This window comes from Lactuca serriola, chromosome 3, assembly GCF_051521515.1.
Source record: "Lactuca serriola cultivar US96UC23 chromosome 3, Lser_US96UC23_V15, whole genome shotgun sequence".
NCBI classification, from domain to species: Eukaryota; Viridiplantae; Streptophyta; class Magnoliopsida; order Asterales; family Asteraceae; genus Lactuca; species Lactuca serriola.
Window position 1 is genome coordinate 260,448,615 of NC_136410.1, and position 17,085 is coordinate 260,465,699.

Genomic DNA, 17,085 nt, shown 5'->3' on the forward strand with positions numbered 1-17,085 from the left:
TTGACTTGATGTTTTACCCTTTTCCCATGCAAAACAATACCCAACAGATATCCATGCTTTTAACCAACAGTTAACTAGGCAAGGATCCCATCATATTACCCCCTTATCTTAAGGCCGAATTCACCTACACAAACCCCACCATATTTCCATACTACTTTCCTGTTAACTCCATTTTCTCTGAAGAGCCAAGACCAAGCTTCCAAGGGTATAATTTTCCAAGATTGTTCTTAGAATTTTGTAAGTATTTCCTCAAAATCTAGTGTATTTATGCACTATCATGTTAGTTTCATATATTTACACACATTATTATTTGTTAAAAATCTTAGGGTAATCTCATCTTGAATGAGTTCATCAACCCCATTCAAGAGTTTAGGCTTGGAAATCTTCACACCACCTCTTCAAATAACCTACAAATCCACTCAAGGTGAGTTCATACCCCCACATTTTTGAGTTTTTTATGTTTTAAGGGTGGGGGGGGGGGATACAAGTAAATCTTGGTTTAACACACAAATACTTGCAATGTTTCATCTTCATGTTAAAAAAGATATTATTTGCATGAGTTATGGTTGTTGCTAGTTTTTATACATATATTTGTGATATATTGGTTTTCAAATGCAAAAGTAACAAAAACCAAACATAACCCATGTCATAAAATCATAACAAAAAAAATTATGATTGGCAAAACAACAAGGTTTTTGGAAGGTTTTTACCAAACATATAGCTTTTCTAACAAGATGGGGAACATTCTAGTTATTTCAGTATTTTGTGGGTTACAACCCAAAAATATGATGTTTGACCTTACAATCTGAAACTAGACAAGATGATTACTATGTATTTATGTAAAGGATTATATACATGTTCTTGAGAAACAAACAAGATAAACTATAATTGGTATAGTTTGGGAGTCATAAAACTATACTATCATTTCAGAAGAAACAAATAATTATTTAAAGGTATAGTTATTTCATTTACAAGACAAAGGAGTTTTAATTTCACGTAAATCGGTTGATACTGGTTGTGAGACATTTAGTTTCACCATACCTACCAGAGTACACATCAAGTCCTGAATTATAACAAGAGTCTCTTGTAGGGAGAGCTTGACACTTGTGTATACATACAAACAAGATTAACAACCCCGCACCTAAACTATTAGCTATAGTTAGACCGGAAGGTTTGAGGTGACAAATGTCGTAACAGTTCCGATGCCCGAAGCACATTGTTCAAGCCACTAGTCGCATTAGTATGTTATAATAACTCATATAGGGTATCGATACAAAATTTGATTTACGGGATTCACATACAATCAAGTAGTTTTATATAAAGATAAAACTTCATAACACTACATTTCAATACATCATTTCTTACATTTTTAGTCTTTGGATTAAGACTTACAGCTCAATTATAAAGAAAATGTTGGATTTCCTGGAAGTATACACTATCATTTTACACGAAATAGTTACAGATTCTTCTAATACAAAATGCTTATGACCTCACCAACTTAATTGTTGACACTTTTCAAAATCACTTGTATTCTCAGGAAATATTAAACAGGTAATCAAAGCATTTTTGGAGAATGAGGCGTCGCCGCATCTCATTATTCATTTTTGTCATATGCACTTGATGTTATGTAAACAATATTTTGAGTACATTGTTACTTATGAAATATTCAATACAATGGTTGTAATACTTTGATCTCTATTATTCAATTGTTATGATACTGTACATGATGTCATCCGCCCCAGACGTTTCCGCCGTTCAGGTTTGGGGGTGTAACATAAGATGTCATCCTTAAATCATCAAGGGGCCCACAAATATCGCTTTTCCCCTTTAGGGGAAAACGAACGGATAAACTTCGACTCATATGCTTGCACTATTTACTCATCAATTCACATACAACAATACGTTTCATAACATTAAGTTACTGATGCGTTTACGTATTATCAATACACAACTAAATCATAAAAAACAACTCATATGTCTTTGTTTCAAGAATATAAGATATTATCGTCTCAAAATTACTCGTGATAAAATCCATGAAGTAATTCAATGAGTGTGGGTTAATCCAATACTTAAATCTCCATTTCAGAAGTACTCGCAAATGTTGCAGCAAACTATTGCTATGTCTAAACCCTTAGACAATCTAGTACCCAATTCACGACAATCTTAATTCACTACATACTGAATAATCCAATTATTCGGGAAGTAAAACATGCGATGTGAAACACAATAATAACCTAATTAACTATGGTCTCAAAACTATTGAATATAAATAAAACACGTATTATTTAATCACCATATTAATTAGACATTATTAATTATATAATGTTTCGATTAATCAACTAACCACTTGAATTAAACATTAGTCGTGCCATGTAATAAACATGCATACTATGATTATATATGGTCCTTCCTTTGTGAATAGATCGATTGGACATAATTCCAATGATACTCATATCATAATGCCAAAACCATATTACAAGCGTAAGAATCTCCAAAATTCCTGTCACAACAAAATGTGTCAGAATCTAACCTTTCATGCAGTGATCCTTTTGTGATGATGTGGCCTAGAAGTCACAAAGAGTTTGCCAACGATGTCACAAAATTCTCCAATGAAACTTTGTTACTTAAAACAATTTCATGGTAATGAAGTATCAAATTCAAGATAACTACTTGAAAAACCTTCTCTGCATTAAGATTTCTAGCTCACATTCAGATTCTAATCATCAATCCTCGTTATGGAAACATTTCCATATGACAATCAATTCAGATCAAGAATTATCACAATCTGAAACATGTTAGTATGGTCTGTCCAAATGATATACTTCCAACTATGCATAAGCAACTAATCTTCAACAAAATTCAGATTGTCCTTTAACAGTTATTAAGCAACTCTAGTCATATCCAGTTCCAGTCGTTTTCCCTTCTTAATGCCCTAGGCATTTGGAAAAATTAGAAAAAGCGAATAGTATACCATATGTGATCAATCATATATCTAAAGCATATGGGATACATAATGTCTTACATAAAGACTTGATATTTGATCAGTCTTTTGCTATAATATTTCCATATATAGAATTCCCTATGTTTAATCATTTCAACACGACATTCGTATATGTTTATGACTAAGTTCCATTAAATATAAACTTTTAGATTTGGAATGAAGTATAAGTATCCTCTCCCCAATAACTTTCTATAGAGAAACAATTCTCAAATATAGCAACTTGCGAATTGAAAACTTTGCTTCCCATAACTAGTACTAACTTGTAATACTTACCATAACTATTTTGCTCCCACTAGAATAATAGTTATACTCTTGCTAGCATAACAATTATGCTCCCGCTAGCTTTGACATGTATTCAGAAATCAATTGGAATTCCAGAAAATCAATGCTCTTGACTTTCTTACTAAAGTTCAGATATCTAATATGTGGTGCTTCATTAAGTCTTCTTCTAGACTTCTCAAGCTCACACACCTTTCATTATTTAGCATACGTGTGTCTTTAAACCTTTTCAGAACTTATAGCAACAATTCCTGAACGTTCAAACTATTTCTTGCCATTTCACACAATTCAAACCATCAAAATGGATGTCGTAATCATATACGAATTTGAGAACACAATTATCACAACTGCTAACCATAATGATATCAATTGAGATATAAAATCTACTAGCAAAAGTGTTTCCTTATAATCATTTTCATGAATTAGAGCAAAAACTTTCTCCACCTATATTTTATGGAGTATGTGTTCCTATCCATGTGAATTTATTAATTCCAACCTACAATTATAAGATAAGGTTGAGGATAGACAAAAATCAAATTTAGTTTTCCTTTCATGGACTGAACTTTTCTTATTCTTAGAGTCTTGCCTTCTGGTAGCACAAGCGCCTACCAATGCTTTCAATCAAATTAGAACTTATAGAACTCACATGCAAAGTTAACTTTACTGGAAGGTGAACAAAAATAAGAGTATTTCACTTAACATGATAGGTAGCAACTTCAGGTGGTACGCTAGTGTTAACTAAAAGGTTTATTCTTGATTGACTCTTGAAACTATTCAAGATCATAAGACTCCCACTAACTTCTTGACAAATAAGTTTTTCTGTTAAAGAGCATTCCTTGACAAGCAAAAACAAACAAGCGAAGGGTAATGTGAGATTTTATCAAGAAAACACTTCGTTTAATTGGTACTAGTTTATCTTTTTTTTTTTGACAAAAAAATCACAAATACCAATTTTAAATGAGGTAGATTAAGAAAACATTTCTACTTTCACATTTCATGAGGTGTTATAAACCGACATAGTTTGAGATGGGATTCGAAGTTAATAGAGTCTGACTCTAAAACTTGATTCGGAAAGGAAGTATGAATCATCTCCTGATTAAACTATTTCAACAATTATCAATTCCTCTTCTTAGTCAAAAACAATTTCACTAAGACAAACTTAGAGGATCAATTGTGACGTAGTTCCGTAATCATTAAGACCATCATAAAACATGATACTAAAGTAATATCCTTTTTGTTAAGATTGGAGAAACCCTTATCTTTCTGCCTAACAGATTCTTCTTATTTATTTGGCCATTCTTTGAAACTTTTCAAAGAATAATAATTTCACTTAATCTTATAAGTATAACCATATCTACTAAACCATCAACAGATCGTGACGAATAGTTTTATCATCCTTTGTGGTGGATCTAAATAGCCCACATCAATGTGTACTAGATCCATTAGTTATTCACTTTGACTCACACAAACATGTAATCAGCGAATTAGTCTTAATCATTGAAAGATCAAGATTCTCATACATCACACAATTCGAATTGTATGACTCCATGTTTTTATCCAACTGAAACTTAGGTGATGAGAATTCTTTTTCACTTGGTTAATTATGAAATTACCACAAATGATATAACAAAGTATCAAATCCATATTTAATATTGCTAATAATAGAAACATAACCACCAAGTTTCATAAATGCCAATGCAAGGAAATGTAAAGTAAATAAGATAAAACCAAAAAATTTACTTTATAAAATGCGGAAAAATTTATCCTTTCAACGAAAATATATGAAAACTATGTTTTTAGACATATTTGCTAAGAAATCTATTAATCTATCATAACCTCTAATCAGCAACTCAAAAATCTGATCCTCGAACCATGCGATCAAAGTTCATCTCTCACGATCAGATTTAGCTTGATCTTCTTAAGCTTCCTTCTTTCTCTTAGATCCTGCAAAACATCAAAATGTGCCTATAACATCATCTAATAAGAATCTATGAATAGGAACTTAATAGAAAAGAGTTATGTGACATCCCCAAATTTCACGGCCAGAAAAGACCGATTTGTTTATGCTTTGTTTTTAAAATCAGAGTAATCGTTTAAAGAAAACTGTTGCGGAATTTGTTCCCAAAAACAAAAATATGATAACCATTTATCCAAACATTTCTCAAAGAGAATGTATTTTCATTAAATAATAAAACCTTGGGATGTCATATTCGATACAGACCAAAAGCATAAACAATATAAAATAGACCTTTACAATAGTTATTTAACTACTGATCTATAATCCAAAATCTCTCGTTAAGTCCACCAACTTATACCCTTGTGCCATTACCTGTAATGAAAAGAAAACTGAGTGGGACAGGCTTGGGAGCCTGGTGAGCATATAGGGTTTTCAACCCATAATAATATAATCATTATATTTAATCAGCAAACAATCAACCCAATTACCCATCCCCATTATCTTCTTAAGGTTTTACCCTAAGAACTAACTATCCTTCATTCATTTATTCGTAAGAAATTTGGCACGAATTCCATTGCTGCCAAAGCTTATTTATCAAGTACTAAATCCATAGTTATCTGGCGCTAACTCCATAGTCACCAAGGTTCACTTAACAAGCGCTAACTCCATAGTCGCCAAGGTTTACTCAACAAGCGCTAACTCCATAGTTGCCAAAGTTTACTCAACGTGCGCTAACTCCATAGTCGCCAAGGTTTACTCAACAAGCGCTAACTCCATAGTCGCCAAAGTTTACTCAATGTGCACTAACTCCATAGTCGCCAAGGTTCATCAAATAGGCACGAAGTCACATCGTCGCCAAGGTTTATACAATAGGCGCTAACTCCATAGTCACCAACAATTCCATCTACCTATGTTCTACCCAACAATTTTGTAGATATAAATACTTACACAGTTTAAATCATTTAACACCTGTATAAAACTCCAATTTCCATGCCCATCTCAAATAGACAAATAACATATAAACACATAGCACGTATTTCATAGCAAATACTTCATATTTATGTGTTAGAAGAAAGTAACTACACACCCACACATATAAACAACAATATACTTAATACACTCAAACCATACTTGTATTATCATCGTGTTTATGAAAGGTAGTATACACTCACTTGATCAGAAGATGATTGGACAGCACTACGACTTGCAGAAGTAGTATTCTTCGGTAGATCTGGAAGATCTCCACAAAAATCGAACTTCTCGCGAGCAGAGCTTCGGCTCGGGAACCGCACTTCTCGGGATCTTCGGGATCTCGGGACTTGCTTCGGGGCTCGAGAATAATACCGGGGGTTCGGGGTATTTCTGGCATGCAAATCGATGCAAAACGGGAGAGAGAAGAGGGAAAATGAACAAAAGAACCGGCTGCCCTCGCATCCTATTTATAGGAGGCTGGAGCCTCGGAGTACGCGGGGCGTACAGGCGTACGAATTCGTCACTGCATGCATCATCCGAAGAACTCGAGTGCGAAGGTCGTCATGCTTCGCTGTACGTGGGGCGTACTTCGGATGAGTCCGATGACTCGCCTTCGGATAATACCGGGATTTAATAATTAAATTTAATTATTAATTCATTAATAAACTTCGAAAATTCATATCTTCTTCATATGAACTCCGTTTTCGACGTTCTTTATATCCACGCGTAGGTGAGACTACGCTCTAGGACTTTCGTTTAGACTCCATCGGTTAATTTTGACTTTTATTTTTATTATTTATTTTTAATAGGTCGGGACAGAAAATTTCGTTATAAATTCATAACTTCTTCGTTTGACGTCCGTTTTCGCCTAACTTTTTATCGCTTCGATACCAACAACGAGATCTTCGATTCTCGTTTAGATTGCTAAGGCTAAATATCGCTCTAACGTAAATTCACTTTTTACGTCGCGCTGTGTCGTGCCGGTTCTGTCGCGAAACTTCGACAGGTCATAACTTCTTTGTTATAATTCGGATTTTGGCATTCTTTATATGCACGGAAACCTTGTAACAAATACTAAAACTTAGTTAGGATTATTCATCCTAAATAATCTTCTATCAAAAAGTCATTTTTGACGGTTATTGTCTCTAAATTGACTAGCCCTAATCTACGGGCGTTACAATTATCTCCCCCTTAGGATGATTACGTCCCGGAATCATCAACGAAATAGGATTCGTATACTGACTCCATAAGTTATCTCTCCATTCTTAGTAATAACCTTGATGGGTCGTGTCCCGATGACCTCTCATCGTAGTCGAACTCAATTGATATGACCCCTAGGGTCGGAATAACAACTAACTTACTAGACATTACCGAAACAATGGTAATGACATACTTGGATAAAACAGAATCAATTAATAGCTTCTTGATAACCTTGTGACTTCCCCTGATCCAAGCGTGAGTCCTGTGCTTCCGGTAGTATAGATCTCTACTACCATTCACACCTACTCATACTCGTCCCAAGTATTGTCTCGCAGTTAACAAAGTCACCATACATAAATCATATAATCATTCAACACATCAGATAACAAAACCAGGGTTTATATTAATTCTTGAAACTATTACACAAAAGTTCAAGTTCACCCTATACTATGCCTCTAACAGGCTATGCTTCATGATACAGACTTTATATATTAATATGAAGTCTTCATCTTTTAATCCTCCCATCCTTTTCTGCTTCATTGAGGAACATGTTGAATGCCCTTAGCTGTGGAGGTGTGTTTTTCTGTGGGCAGTCTTTAGAAATATGACCTTCTTCGTTACACCTATAGCACACCTTCTTGAGGGGTGCACACTTATTGGCGTAGTGCCCTGTCTTCCCACATTTGTAACAAGTCATCTCCTCGCTACATTTCCCGAAGTGTTTCTTCTTACACTTCTCACACCACTTAGCTTCATCTCTTCCCCCAGATTTCGAGAATTTACTTTCTTTGTCGATTATTGAAGAACCTTCACGCTTCCTTTTCTCTCCAACTTCAGCTCTTTCCAGACCCTTTTCTTTTATTTGGGTCTTAACATTCTTGGCTGCTCAGATGGCGGATTTCAGAGTGGTTGCTTGTTTGACTATCGGACCAAAGTCCGCTGGTAATCCATTGGCAAACTTGTTGACCTTGGAAAGTTCAGTTGGAATTAGGTGTGGAATAAGCTTCATTTTCTCCGTAAAGCTCGTAGCGTATTCAGTAACGCTCAATTTTCCTTTCTTCAGATTCTGGAACTCATTGTTGATTTCCAGAAGATCTTGCTCAGAGCAGTATTGCAATTTCAGTTGCACCACGAATTCTTCCCAAGACATCTTGCTAGCTTCCCCCTTAGGCATCGAACCAGCCAGTAACTTCCACCAGCTCAGTACTCCAGATTTTAACAGAGGGATTGCAAGAGCGGTCTTCTGTCTGTTGCTACACTCGTAACTTTCAAACATCATCTCCATTTCGGAGATCTAGTCCATGACTTGCACCGGTGTCGGGCTCCCAAAAAGACATGGTGGTTTGGATGCCATGAAATCCTTGTACTTGCATCCACGTCCATCATTTCCTCTATCCTGGTTGTTTTGGCGAACTATTGGTGGGTTGGCTTGACCAACGGTCCCACTATAGTTTCCTCCTTCAGACTGACCTCCATTTACTTCGGGCTCTTCAACTTGAATTGACAATTCCTCGCGATTCTGCCTGATCAGACGTCTGGTTTCTTCCATCCGATTATTCAACATTGCCTGGATCATCACTTGAACTCCGGCCATTGTTATTGGTTCAGGCGCTGCTGCTACAACAAGTATTTGTTCAATTACTTGTATTTGATTCCTGTTCTCATCAACATTTCCAACTCCACTCCTCGTTCTCACCATTTTTGATCTATACACCGAATAAGGTGAAATTAGATCCTTAGTCACGATAGATATTCAAATCATCCTTATCACTCTGAAACATTTACATGTTAGTTCTAATATCGTAGACGCACGCTTAGAATCCTAAACACATAAGTTTTCCAGATCCGGTCGGCAACAGACCATAGATCCGAACAATTAACATCATATATGGCAAACATATAACAATTAGCACATAATAGCATTTTAGGCAATTTTCCTAAAATAAAATAGTGCCTGTGTCAATTTAGGTGTACTACCTAAAATATAATGGACACACTCAACTCACAATCATTGCTTTGCATTCTACGTTTAAGTCTAGAAATAAATCCATATTCCTAGTTCACTTAAACTAATGCTCTGATACCAACTGTGACATCCCCAAATTTCACAGCCAGAAAAGACCGATTTGTTTATGCTTTGTTTTTAAAATCAGAGTAATCGTTTAAAGAAAACTGTTGCGGAATTTGTTCCCAAAAACAAAAATATGATAACCATTTATCCAAACATTTCTCAAAGAGAATGTATTTTCATTAAATAATAAAACCTTGGGATGTCATATTCGATACAGACCAAAAGCATAAACAATATAAAATAGACCTTTACAATAGTTATTTAACTACTGATCTATAATCCAAAATCTCTCGTCAAGTCCACCAACTTATACCCTTGTGCCATTACCTATAATGAAAAGAAAACTGAGTGGGTCAGGCTTGGGAGCCTGGTGAGCATATAGGGTTTTCAACCCACAATAATATAATCATTATATTTAATCAGCAAACAATCAACCTAATTACCCATCCCCATTATCTTCTTAAGGTTTTACCCTAACAACTAACTATCCTTCATTCATTTATTCGTAAGAAATTTGGCACGAATTCCATTGCTGCCAAAGCTTATTTATCAAGTACTAAATCCATAGTTATCTGGCGCTAACTCCATAGTCACCAAGGTTCACTTAACAAGCGCTAACTCCATAGTCGCCAAGGTTTACTCAACAAGCGCTAACTCCATAGTTGCCAAAGTTTACTCAACGTGCGCTAACTCCATAGTCGCCAAGGTTTACTCAACAAGCGCTAACCCCATAGTCGCCAAAGTTTACTCAACGTACGCTAACTCCATAGTCGCCAAGGTTCATCAAATAGGCACGAAGTCATATCGTCGCCAAGGTTTATACAATAGGCGCTAACTCCATAGTCACCAACAATTCCATCTACCTATGTTCTACCCAACAATTTTGTAGATATAAATACTTACACAGTTTAAATCATTTAACACCTGTATAAAACTCCAATTTCCATGCCCATCTCAAATAAAAAAATAACATATAAACACATAGCACGTATTTCATAGCAAATACTTCATATTTATGTGTTAGAAGAAAGTAACTACACACCCACACATATAAACAACAATATACTTAATACACTCAAACCATACTTGTATTATTATCGTGTTTATGAATGGTAGTATACACTCACTTGATCAGAAGATGATCGGACAACACTACGACTTGCAGAAGTAGTATTCTTCGGTAGATCTGGAAGATCTCCACAAAAATCAAACTTCTCGCGGGCAGAGCTTCGGCTCGGGAACCGCACTTCTCGGGATCTTCGGGATCTCGAGACTTGCTTCGGGGCTCGAGAATAATACCGGGGCTTCGGGGTATTTCTGGAACGCAAATCGATGCAAAACAGGAGAGAGAAGAGGGAAAATGAACAAAAGAACCGGCTGCCCTCGCATCCTATTTATAGGAGGCTGGAGCCTCGGAGTACGTGGGGCGTACAGGCGTACGCGGGGCGTATGCGTCCGAATTCGTCACTGCATGCGTCATCCGAAGAACTCAAGTGCGAAGGTCGTCATGCTTCGCTGTACGCGGGGCGTACTTCGGATGAGTCCGATGACTCGCCTTCGGATAATACCGCGATTTAATAATTAAATTTAATTATTAATTCATTAATAAACTTCGTAAATTCATATCTTCTTCATACGAACTCCGTTTTCGACGTTCTTTATATCCACGCGTAAGTGAGACTACGCTCTACGACTTTCGTTTAGACTCCGTCGGCTAATTTTGACTTTTATTTTTATTATTTATTTTTAATAAGTCGGGAAAGAAAATTTCGTTATAAATTCATAACTTCTTCGTCTGACGTCCGTTTTCGCCTAAATTTTTATCGCTTTGATACCAACAATGAGATCTTCGATTCTCGTTTAGATTGCTAAGGCTAAATATCGCTCTAACGTAAATTCACTTTTTTACGTCGCGCTGTGTCATGCCGGTTCTGTCGCGAAACTTCGACAGGTCGTAACTTCTTTGTTATAACTCGGATTTTGGCGTTCTTTATATGCACGGAAACCTTGTAACATATACTACAACTTAGTTAGGATTATTCATCCTAAATAATCTTCTATCAAAAAGTCATTTTTGACGCTTATTGTCTCTAAGTTGACTAGCCCTAATCTACGAGCGTTACAAGTTAGATGGTAACAGTTGGTCCTGGTATGAATTAGGTCTAATTATTTTTAAATATTAAAAGGAACTCGACGAGTTGGGAGACTCCAACTCGACGAGTAAAAAGCTTTCCAGAAACATAGATTGGAGGACCTACTCGACGAGTTCGGGAGCCCCAACTCGACGAGTTGGCGCTGGAAAGGAAAGCCCTAATTATTCGGGTATTACACCCTATTTAAAGGGCTTAAATCATAGGGCTAGCCTCCTTACCAGCCCCCTTGCCCAGAGAAAACCCTAGAATCGCTTTCCTCCTTGTTCATTGCGTTTTGGTGAGTGTTTGAGTGATTGTTTGAGATCTTTGAAGGAGGTTTTGAAGAGAGAAGTATCAAGCTTAGAGGAGTGAATGTTGAAGCAAGGGTTAGAGGCTTAATGGGTCAATACCCTCCTCAAAGGAACTAGGGGTTGGGTCTAAAGCTTATTAGATGATGTTTGGGGGTAAAGTTGGAAACTTTATCCTTCTAGACCTCTCTATGGTTAGGGATCTAAATTTTGGAACCTTTGGATTCATGAAAAAGGGGCTTAATGCATTAAGAGAATTGACATACTGAAGAAATCGACGAGTTCACTGGGGTACTCGGTGACGTGGGTTAAAATTACCCAGATACTATTAGAAAAAAGAGTAACTTGACGAGTTGTAGGAAAAATCGACAAGTTGGATCGCAACATCACGATTATGGCTTTGGGATGGACTCGACGAGTTACAGGGATAACTCGACAAGTTAGGTCAACTCTGAGCGTTGAATTGGACCTTCACTTTGACCATTACTAGAGTTGAATTTTAAGGGTTTGAAGGTTAGGTTGTATCTAATGAGTTTTTTATGATTAGGGAGGTGGCAGAGCTGATACTCGAAGTTTGGACGTACTCAGCTATGGTTCACATTTGAGGTTAGTCTCCTCACCAAACCAATGGGTGGAAGGCACAAAGGCTGGCCCATTATGTGTTATGTGGTATGCTAGGTGATTATGTGGTATGTGGTATGCTATTTGTCTTTATGATACTTGCATGGAAGACCCCGAGGGTTTCCCAAGGCAATTAGATATAAGACCATGTAGGGGTTCCTATGGCATTCTAGGCTAGGATCATGTGGGGGTTCCCATGGCACCCGATGTAAGACCTTGTAGGGTTTCCACAACATCCGTAGTTAAGACCATGTGTGGGTTCACATGGCAATGGGCTAAGACCATGTGGGGGTTCCCATGGCACCTGGAGTAAGACCTTGGAGGGTTTCCAGGGCATCCGTATATGTTTGTATGCATGGGTTATGTAACTTATATGGCTTATATGGTTTATGTGATTATGTGGATTGTGTGGGGTATGTTATGGGGAAGTGACTAAGTGTTAGCTTACAGTTTGTTGGTTGTTTTAGGTACTTCAGGATCTAAGGGCAAGAGCCCGACATGATATCGCGACATGCACTGTTTGGAGTTTTATTTGGGGACACTCTGATATTATGAACAAATTGCTTGATGTTATGGATTTTGAAAACAAATGTGATTGAATTTTATATTTTATGAAAGTCATTTCTTTACTTAAAAATGAAATAATTTATTGGGAAGTTGGGATGTTACAAGTTGGTATCAGAGCCTTGGTTTGAGGGATTTGGGGATACTCTTGGGTGTGTCAGAACTCAAACTGAGGAAATGGTAAAATTGTTTTCAAAAATCAAATTTAAATACTTCTTAAAAACAATTTTCGTATAAGAAAAAGGGAGAGTGCAATGCGTGTAATCGGCCAAGCTCACGCAAGTGTTTTTTCCCAATATGTTAGCCATGTTGTATTGATATTATGAATGTGATAATCAGATGTATCTTGGTATGTGTATGCATTCAAAATTATATACGGTTAAGATCTTATAGCCTTAGAATAATTGATTTTTCCTTATTTCATGTTCCTTGTTTGGTTGTGGTCCTAGGGTAGAGTCAATTATTCGGCAATATATTTGATCCTGTTGCGATTGATTTGAGTTTTTGGTTGATGGGAATCGAGCAAATCTTAGGATAGCCTAGGATTTGAGTTATGAAGCAGTTTCTGGGATATGTTTTGTTCTGGTACAAATTAGAGTTATCAGGTAGAGCCTTGGGGAAGGTACAGGTAGGTGTGGAAGGTAGTATTGGGCTCACACTACTAAAAGCACATGACATGTACCCGAACTAATGATAGATCTGGAAACTATAAGGAGAACAGGGTGGAAGGATCCCCTTTTTGAATATCTTGATCATTCTGTTTTAGGGTATTTCAGATCAGAATGGTGGTTACGCATCATGGATCAGGATCAGGATTAGGATCCGGATCCGGATCTGGGTCGGGCTACGATATCGAGCCTATTGACGAGAGGCTATGCGAGCTTATCACAACTGTGGTTACGAGGGGCATGCTTGATGCTACCCCAATGATTTTTGGGACTGTCAAGGAGGGGATGATGGAGATCATTTAGGAGCGGCTCAGGTCTTTCCGAGCCGAGCTTGCTGCGGGCTAGGTAGAGGCCCGAACTCCCTCGTTCCCGGAGTTCAAGGTGTGCGGAGCGCAGTTCTTTGGGTTCCGGGTTCCCATAGTTAATCAACATTGGGTGGCAGATATGGAGAATACCCAAAGCACAAGCTCTTGCCTCGAGGCGGCAAATATGGGGTTTGCTTCATGCACATTGAGGGACTGAGCCAGGGACTTATGGGAGGAGGTGAACCACCTGGTGGGATCAGCTGGAGTAGCTGAGATGTCATGGGAGGAGTTTTTTTTGAAGTTTCGAGTTGGAGTTTACACCATCCATTGAGGTGCAACGTTTAGTGAGGGAGTTTTAGGAGCTACAGTATACCACCGAGATTATAGCGGAGATCAACTCCAAGTTTTGGGAATGAGCTCTATTGATTCCGTAGTATGCTGCGGATGAGGATATGAGGAGGACAAGGTATCATTCCATGATGAAGGATGATGTCTGTGAGTTCATGAGCTTTTTAGGGTTCAAAAACCCGAATGAGAAGATGGAGAAGGCCCATGAGCGGGAGATGGAGTTGGAGTTCCACACCAAGCGGAAGCTAGAGTAGGCTCACACAACTGTAGGTCAGTCTAAAAAGCCTAAGACCTCTGATTTTTCTATTAGGGCATGCAGGCCCATGGCTGGTGTGCCAAATGTGGGTGGTTGCATAGTAGTGTTTGTCGGGTGACGGGCCCGGTATGTTATACATGTGGTCAGCCAGTCCACGTGAGCAGGGACTGCCCCAAAAAGGGCTTTATTTGTTTCCACTGCAACTAGACCAGCCATAAAAGGGCCGATTGTCTGAGGTTGCAGGGAGGGGGATGAGCGATGACAATGCCTTCGTCCGCCACATTCAAGATAACTAATAGCCGCCCTGCCAAAGAGGATGTTCCTGCAATTAAGAGGTTGTAGACGTCGTGCATTTATTTTCCTAATAGCCGCCCTGCCGATTGTCCGAGGTTTCAGGGAGGGGCGTGCATTTCAGTTCACCACAAAGGAGGCATGAGTATTGCCAGACGTTATGGCTGGTACGTAATTTATTTTCCTACTCGATATTAATTTTTTATGCTTATATATATGTGCTCTTATATAGGGAACTTTTTGGTTAATGGTATGTCGGCTCATGTTCTTATCGATTTGGGAGCTAATTGGTCGTTGATATCACTTGCGGTTAGCAAGAAGTTTCGGGATGCTCCGGGAACTTTGGATTCCCCCCTTGAGGTTGAGATTACGGATGTTCGCACTGTGAGTGCTACGAGGGTATATAGGGACTGTATCCTGAATATGTTTAGGGCGAGGTTCCATGTTGATCTGGTTCTGATACCGTTGTGAGGGTTGAAGGTTTTTGTCAGAATGGACTGGTTGGGGGCTAATGAGGCCATGATATACTGCGAGCGCCAGTTGGTGAGAGTTCAAACCACAACTGGGGGAGAACTGGTTATTCAGGGAGAGGAAGCTTCGCGGGGGCCAACTCTCTCTTCGGATGCAATGGATAAGATACTTCTTCATCAGGGTTGTTCAAGATGTCTGACATACATCTCAGATACGAGGGTTCAAACCACGACGGATTTGGCAGTGTATCGGTGGTATGGGATTTTAGGGATGTCTTCCCTGAGGAGTTGTCTGGGGTGCCTCCGGAGAGGCAGGTAGAGTTTCGAATTGATTTGGTGTCTGGTGGTGAGCCGATAGCCAATGCACCGTACCCACTAGCTCCTCCTGATATGCAGGAGCTATCTATGCAGCTTTAGGAGCTGCTAGACCAAGGGTTATCCGTCCGAGCAGATCTTCGTTGGGAGCACCAATCTTGTGTGTAAAGAAGAAGGACGGGTCACACACGATGTGCATCGATTATCGGGAGCTGAACAAGCTCACAGTGAAAAACCGTTACCTGCTTCGAAGGATCGATGATTTGTTCGATTAGCTTCAAGGTGCATCTTGGTTTTCCAAGATTGATCTTCGTTCGGGGTACCATCAGATGAGGATATACCGAATACAACTTTTAGGACTCGGTATGGTCACTATGAGTTTTAGGGGTGGCAAATCGGGTCATTGTGTCGTGTTTTTTTCTGACACGACATGACACGACAATGTTTTATGTAACACGAACACGACACGACACGATCTCGTGTTTTTTTAACTAGCACGAAAACGAGCCCATTAAAAAACGACAAACATGACACGACACGACAAAGATAATATGAAATAACAATTAATGTATTTAATTAATATTTATTCATACATAACATGAAAAACACGACAAACACGAAAAATACGACAAAAATGTTAAATCATGTCGATTTCGTGTCAAATTTTGAACACGAACACGACACGACACGGCGTCGTGTTTTTTACACCAGACATGAACACGACACGAACACGAATTCAATTTCAATTTCTATCATGTAAAGTCCATCAATTCAATCAAAAGTTAGATATGTTTCTGCTATCTGTTAGCATTGTTAAGGGTTTGTTTGAGTGTTCTAAAGCCTAGTACATTAAAGGTTTGTGTGTTAGGATGTGTTAATTTAAGTTCGTTAAGTTGAAATCAAGCCGAAAACTCTATCACAAGGAGTTCACGACCACAAACTAGGGTTTAGGTCCGTAAACCCATGGCCAACCGTGAACCCCACCCTTAAGTATGAAGTTCCTTCATTTTTCCATATTTTCTCACACCCTCAAGTCAAGAGCACTCAATTCTCTCTCAAGTATCTTCAAGAACACTTCCATCCCTCTTCAAAGTTGCAGGTATTCCGTTCATTGTTTGTTGATATCTTTCACATTCAAGTGAAACCCTTTGATTTCATCCATGAATCCAAATCTTTTGACTTATATCTTCAAATCTTCGCCCTTTTCACCAAGAACACCACGAACACACACTTGTTCTTGGTGGTTGTGAACACCCCAAAGGCTTCCAAAATCATGAGTATCTCTTCTACCACCTTATATCCATTAGCAATACTTAGTTTCAAACCT